This window comes from Chanos chanos, chromosome 1 (genome assembly GCF_902362185.1).
Source record: "Chanos chanos chromosome 1, fChaCha1.1, whole genome shotgun sequence".
In the NCBI taxonomy this organism is placed as follows: domain Eukaryota; kingdom Metazoa; phylum Chordata; class Actinopteri; order Gonorynchiformes; family Chanidae; genus Chanos; species Chanos chanos.
The window spans coordinates 48,652,948-48,659,530 of NC_044495.1; positions in this window are offsets into that span (position 1 = coordinate 48,652,948).

The window sequence follows — 6,583 nt, forward strand, 5'->3', positions numbered from 1 at the left end:
TGTAAGAGATGCTGAGAACAGAGACAGAGCTGAGACGTAAGGGTAGACTCTGTGTTGTGTAAGAGATGTTGAGAACAGAGACAGAGCTGAGACATAAGGGTAGACTCTGTGTTGTGTAAGAGATGTTGAGAACAGAGACAAAGCTGAGACGTAAGGACAGAGCCTGTGTTGTGTAAGAGATGCTGTGAACAGAGACAGAACTCAGACATAAGGATAGAGCCTCTGTTGTGTAAGAGATGTTGAGAACAGAGAAAGAGATTAAATTAGAGTGAGTTCGTATGACAGTCATACATCTGTCCCCACACACCAGTCCTCCACAAATCTCCAAATACATGTCAAAAAGTAGTTTGATTTGGTTTCAAAATATATTTGTCATTTTTTTCTTGCACCTCTTCAGAAGAAGGAAAAATACAGTGATTCCTCTGAGAGGCAAGATTACAAAGCACATATTGTTTTCCTTATCTCACAAAAATATGCCAAAATGGATGATATGAGAATCTGATGTTCGTGATAAATTTATAAATATTCTAATGGACACTAGTGATTGATAATAATGTTCTTTGTGTTAACAAAATACACAGACAGACGCGGTCAAGCAAACGTGCATACAGACACACACACACACACACACACACACAAACTAGCATGTGTACTAATGTCAAAACACATACAAATATACCAACACTCTCTCACACATAAACATCCACACAGACACACATGCACACACACAGAGTCCTTTATACAGTGTTGTGGACACTGGTACTTGGGTTCAGAGAGAAGAGGTTGGCTGCAGCTGCCTGTCTGGATGTGCTGAATGAGGAAAGTGTGGAGGGTTGTGGAGGGTTGACTGAGAGGGGGGGGTTAAGGAGACTCAGTGAATGCTTTTCCTGATGAGGGATGGCGCATATTGAAAAGTATATTAAATTACCCTGATTAACAATTTAGCCACGAACAGGGGAACGGTGGAAGAGCTCTATGGGGAAGCCTGAGCGTCATTCATCCCCAGAGCACCAGGGTCGAAAGGTTTCCCAAGTTCACAGGCTCTGAGTCTTTGTTATGCTAACACACAAGCCCAAATCAGCTGCCCGCTCTGTGGTCACACACCATTTTATTCCCAGAGAACTTTCTGTTGTGTTGCTATGCATGTGCCGCCACCCAAATACCCAAATATCGTTGGTCAGTCCTCCAAAAGCTCAAGGTCCTTTTTGTTGTTGTGTGTGTGTGTGCGCGTGTATGTGTGTGTGTGTGTGTGAGTGGGTGGGTGACTGTGAAGGGGAGTTCAGCCTTGAGCTGAGGGAGAGAGAGACAGCGAGAGAGAGACACACATACACAGAGAGAGAGAGAGAGAGAGAGAGAGAGAGAGCATTTATGCCAGTGAGCAAAATAATACAGTAATAAAGCATATCCATTTGAATAAGAAAATAATGCAAATATGACCTTTCACATTTCTCTTACTTTGGATAGCATCAAGATTAGGACTAAAATTATATTGTAATAAAAAATGCATTAAGGAAAAAGCCTTGATGTACATAAAAGAGATAAAAGTAGCCCAAAGCATAAAGAGCCCTATTAAATATCATCTAATTTGTGACTGTGAAATCTCTGTGTTAACACTTTGCTGAATGAAAAGACCATCACAGATGTGGCATTAAGTGTCTTTAAGTCTGTCTCCCCGAAAGTGTGACGTGACATTTAACGTATCCTTCATCCTTATTTGGAAGATTCACTATCCACAGTGGATTTAATTTTTTAAATTGAATTAGTTTATTATTATTATTATTATTATTATTATTATTATTATTATTATTATTATCATTCGTATTATTATTATTGCTGAAAGTAATTGTAAAAATACGTTGTAGACAGTGTACTTAATATCATTATATGCTACACTAACATATGACAGAAGAAATAGATACGAAAGGGGATTTCGAAATGTAGCCTACCATTTTCATGCATTTTTAAATAAAATGACGGATTGCTATAATCTCAAAGACATTTTTTGTAGATGAAATTAAATCATATGCGCTAATCACGACGTGTTTCATGGATCTAACACGATTCAACCGGTTAATAAAACAAGTCTACACAGAGGGAGGATTACTCAAAGAAATTACACAAAAATCATAAATGGGAAACGAAAAAAATCTTTATTTTTTTAAAGCCTTAACTTTACAGTGTCCATATAAAGCACCTCACGCGCTGAAAAACAGCATAGGCCAGGTCAGTTTGCGTAACTCTATTTTTAAAGACAAAGAAAAACAAACACATTTTATGTATCAATTAAACCATCCTTTACGGGCACGATGACATTATAAGGACATTGCTTGACTTTTTAGTAAAATTATGAGACGATTCTTTTGTGTTCTACGTAGTATTTAATGCAGCCCTATGAATAGAAACAGCATGCTTTGAGGGCCTGTGATGAGCGCTTTATGGGGAGCACATTGGTCAGCGCGTTTGTCTCATGGGAGAAGCAATCAATACGAGTTTAACAAGCAGAGCTGTTAAGATAACGCGTCCTTAAGGTCAGGGTCAAATGGCGGTCAAACACCCTTAACCTTAGGGTCAAAGTCTTTTACACCAAAACACGTGTTGTTCCTAATCGATATTTAACCATTACAGAGTTTTAAATAAGAATTTTGCCCATGTGTGAGATTTTTTTCGGGTGGGGTTGAGCGGGATTTGGATGATATTTTCCGAACTGTGAGTGGAAACTGAGACGCTATTCACGTCCCCGTTGAAATGCTGTTCCATCCAGATTTTAAAAGACTGATTTAAAACGTCGGCTATCAGTTGTTCAAATTTGATACAGACCATTTGAATTAAATCTTAAACAAGACTACCTGGTAATATAAATATATGTGGAATAATATGTGTCTTATCAACTGTTTTTAAAAGAAAGCACTGGAAACATGGCGCAGCGATCAGCATAGAATATCAGAATTTGTAACTGGACTACATTAAAATGTATTCGCCTAAATGGATGTCCGTTGTAACACTGAAACAAAACATTCCTGTCGTACAGTAGCGCTAATATATTGGCCTATGTCGATTCATGCATTATCTTCATCTGAACTGGTGTAATTACACCGCTACCACCAAACACCAAATAACCTGATGTCGCTCCCTGAATAAAAGGGGAATTTCGTCGTGAAAATATAGTCAGAAGAGATCGGCTAAGTTTGAGCAGGCCTGACACACGAATCTATATGCGGCCCTCCCCTTAACATAGAACATGCAAATAACCGTATGTACTAGTCTCGTGAGTGCCTCGAGCGACAACGAATAAAGCTTCGAGAAAATTCACATTGAAATCCCGTTATCTTACTGTAAACCCGCAGAACCGAATCAACGCTGTGTCCATTGATTAGCACCATGAATCCCTGAATCGACTCCATGCTCACTGAAAAATGACAGAATTACACTTTCAGTGTGATGTTTAATTACTTGATCAAAGCAATTCTCTCTCTCTCTCTCTCTCTCTCTCTCTCTCTCTGCCCACCCTTCCCCTGCTCTTTTAATTATCACATCTCAGCCCTCAGCAGTACAGCAGGAGACAAAGGCTCTTTGGTGAATCTCTATTTAAATACCCAGCTGAATCAAACGGCACTTATATCAATCCAGATTTCAAACTCTCCACATGGTGGCTGGATGTGATTTAGTGGGTGGCATGGACAGGTCAAAAAGAGAAGCCCATCCCACTCACCCCTCTTCAGCTGTGATTAGGGGTCACTGGTGCCTATGCAAGAGGTTCCTACCACATTGAGCTGAAGTACTTCTCCGCTCTTATAAGACCGCTCCACCTATTAGCAAGCGCCTAACTGAGCCCAGAGGTTGGAGGTCCGAGAGGTTGGAGGAGGGAAAGGTGGAAGAATTCTCTGCAGGGGGCAGCTCTCCCCCCGGTAGGCCTGCAAAGCGAAGCAGGCCCCTCACACACAAACCCACCCCCTACTTCTCAGACTCTCTTGGTCCCAGCTGAAAAGTTCTTGTTGTGAAGAACTTGGAGGCCAAGGAAGGACTAAATGGACTCAATGCACAACACTATTTCTTTGTGGTGAGAAAAGAAGGATATTCTGTCATTGCTTATTTGAATCAGTCAGAATTAAAATAAACTAAAACGTTCTGTGGAATCTCTTGAGCCATTGCATTCAGGGTTGCTTTGTGCCTCTGAGTAGAATTTTTGATATTAAAAAAAAAAGTCTCTGTGGTCGTATTTGAAGTGGTTTAGGCCTTTTTTGTGTGTGTATATATATATATACACACACACATATAAAGATTTCTTTTGGCAACAGCCGACAGATACCTGTTGTCTGAAATACTGGCCGACAGAAAGATACTTATTGTAACTACTGTAATGTGATTTTGAGATTTTTCAGTGAGAAGAGTAGGAAATGAACATTACTCAGATATTTAGCTAGTCATAGTATGCACACTGAATGACTAATTATTTGGTATTTGATGAGAGAGAGAGAGAGAGAGAGAGATTTTTTATGTAAAAACACTATTTGTTTGTTTCAGTGACAGATGTGTTCAGCATATGAAAGCAGTCTAATGTGAGCATTACTTTGAAGTGACATTTACATCCACAGAACTTATTTAAATATTTGTGTGGAAAGCAAATAGCATTATGTTTCTAGAAAATTCATATGACATTTGACAGACAGTGTGTTTCCTTTAAATGGACTTGATATTATAACAGCGAATAAATGTCAGTTGCCCATCCCTTTAAACAATGCTGAAACAATTTGATATTTTTTTGTACACACAGTGCATTTTTGATAGGGACAGAAAACATATTGTTTCTTTACATAAACTGTAAGGGGCGTTGATTGATTGTAATGGTTATTGCGCAGTACTCCACACTGCAGAGAGGGCATGAAAAGAGTTCTTCTTATGGATTCATAACCAAATAACCAACACCCCTGCCCCCACCTTTTTTTAACACTTTTGTTCAGTTTTACTTATACATCTAAAAATAAACATAGAATTTTCATTTCCGAATGCACCAGATGAAAACATTTACACAATGACCAATTTTCATTTAGCTTTTGTGTTAGACAACATGTAATCCATCGAGCAGTTCAATGGGAATATTATATTACCACACACATAAGCGCGCACGCACACACACACACACACACACACACACACACACACACACACACACACAAACAAACAAACAAAATTCCACATTCAGAGCGATTATTATAAGGCGTTTGTATGTATTTGTAGGTATTTGCATTTGTATTGTGAGGGTAGAAGAGAGCGAACTAAAGATGAAAACTGCACGCGCACACACACACACACACACAAAAAGGAATTTCAATATTCTCCTCCCATGCTCTAAGCATCTAAGAGGAGACTTTTTTCTCTCCGGCTCTCCGATGCGGTAATACTGGAAACTGCAGCGCACATTTAATATTGTGTTTGATTAATAAATGAAAGAAATGTAGTAAAATACTCTGGAGTTTTCAAGGCTTTGCCATTACACATGAAGAAGGACATACCGAGGAGTGTGTTTGATTGATTATGCAAAGGTCTGGCTGTAGTGTTTGCACGGTCTGTATTTATGACAGAAGAGTTCCAGAATGAGAACAAAGAGGATAAAAACCCTGAGGAGAGATCACATGAATAAAGAGAGAGAGAGAGAGAAAGAAATGTGTGAGAGATGAATACTCACTCTCTTACCTAGATTATATTAGTGTATATAAAAATAAACCTGCAGAAACCCAAGGCAGTGCTCAAAAGAGTGGCAAACCTTTGAAAGAGACATGCCAGTGGCTACAGCCACAGCTGAAATCAATTCATTTTCTATTACTGAAAAAAAAAGGTAGATTACTCCCAAAATGTGAGTCATTGTGCTATATTTAACTTGCAAGCATTAATCCCCAAATGTATGTAGTTTTGAAAATGCTGTCTTTCCTTATTTATTAGGCACTAAGAAAGAATAAGTCGTTTTTAATGAAGATCATTTGAGTGCCTTGACTCCCTGACAGTTTGTGTAAAAGAAGTGGATTAGAGGATACTGATTTGTAATAAGAGAACTGAAGGATGCTGGATGATGAGACAGTACAGATACCCTCCTGGTGACTGCATATGCTGACATCATTGTGGGCTGGGCTTTAGAGTTAATCTATTACCTTAATGTATTTGTGGCACTCACATGCATAAGAGAGAGTACTTACACACACATACACACACACGCAAAGACACAAAGAGAGAGGGAGGGTATAAAGGATACTTACACACAAATTTGTGGGAGTGAAAAAATCCTTGCATACACGCCCACATGCACCTCCCTCTCCCCCTTTTCTCGCTCTCGTCTGTTTTTAATGAGATTATTCATTAAGAATGACGTGCTCATTTTCAGAGAAGATGTCTGAGTTCCTCAGTGTTACTGTAGCTTACTTCACTGCTATTGCAGTAATGACTTCAGCACTGTCTGAAAATGTGATGGACACATATATGTGACATTTCTCTAAAATATGATGAAAAATGTATAAGGGATGATAAAATAAGCATTAAAGGAACTGCACAATAATTCAACATTGTCTCCAGCTTGGTTTTTGGTGTGGGGCCA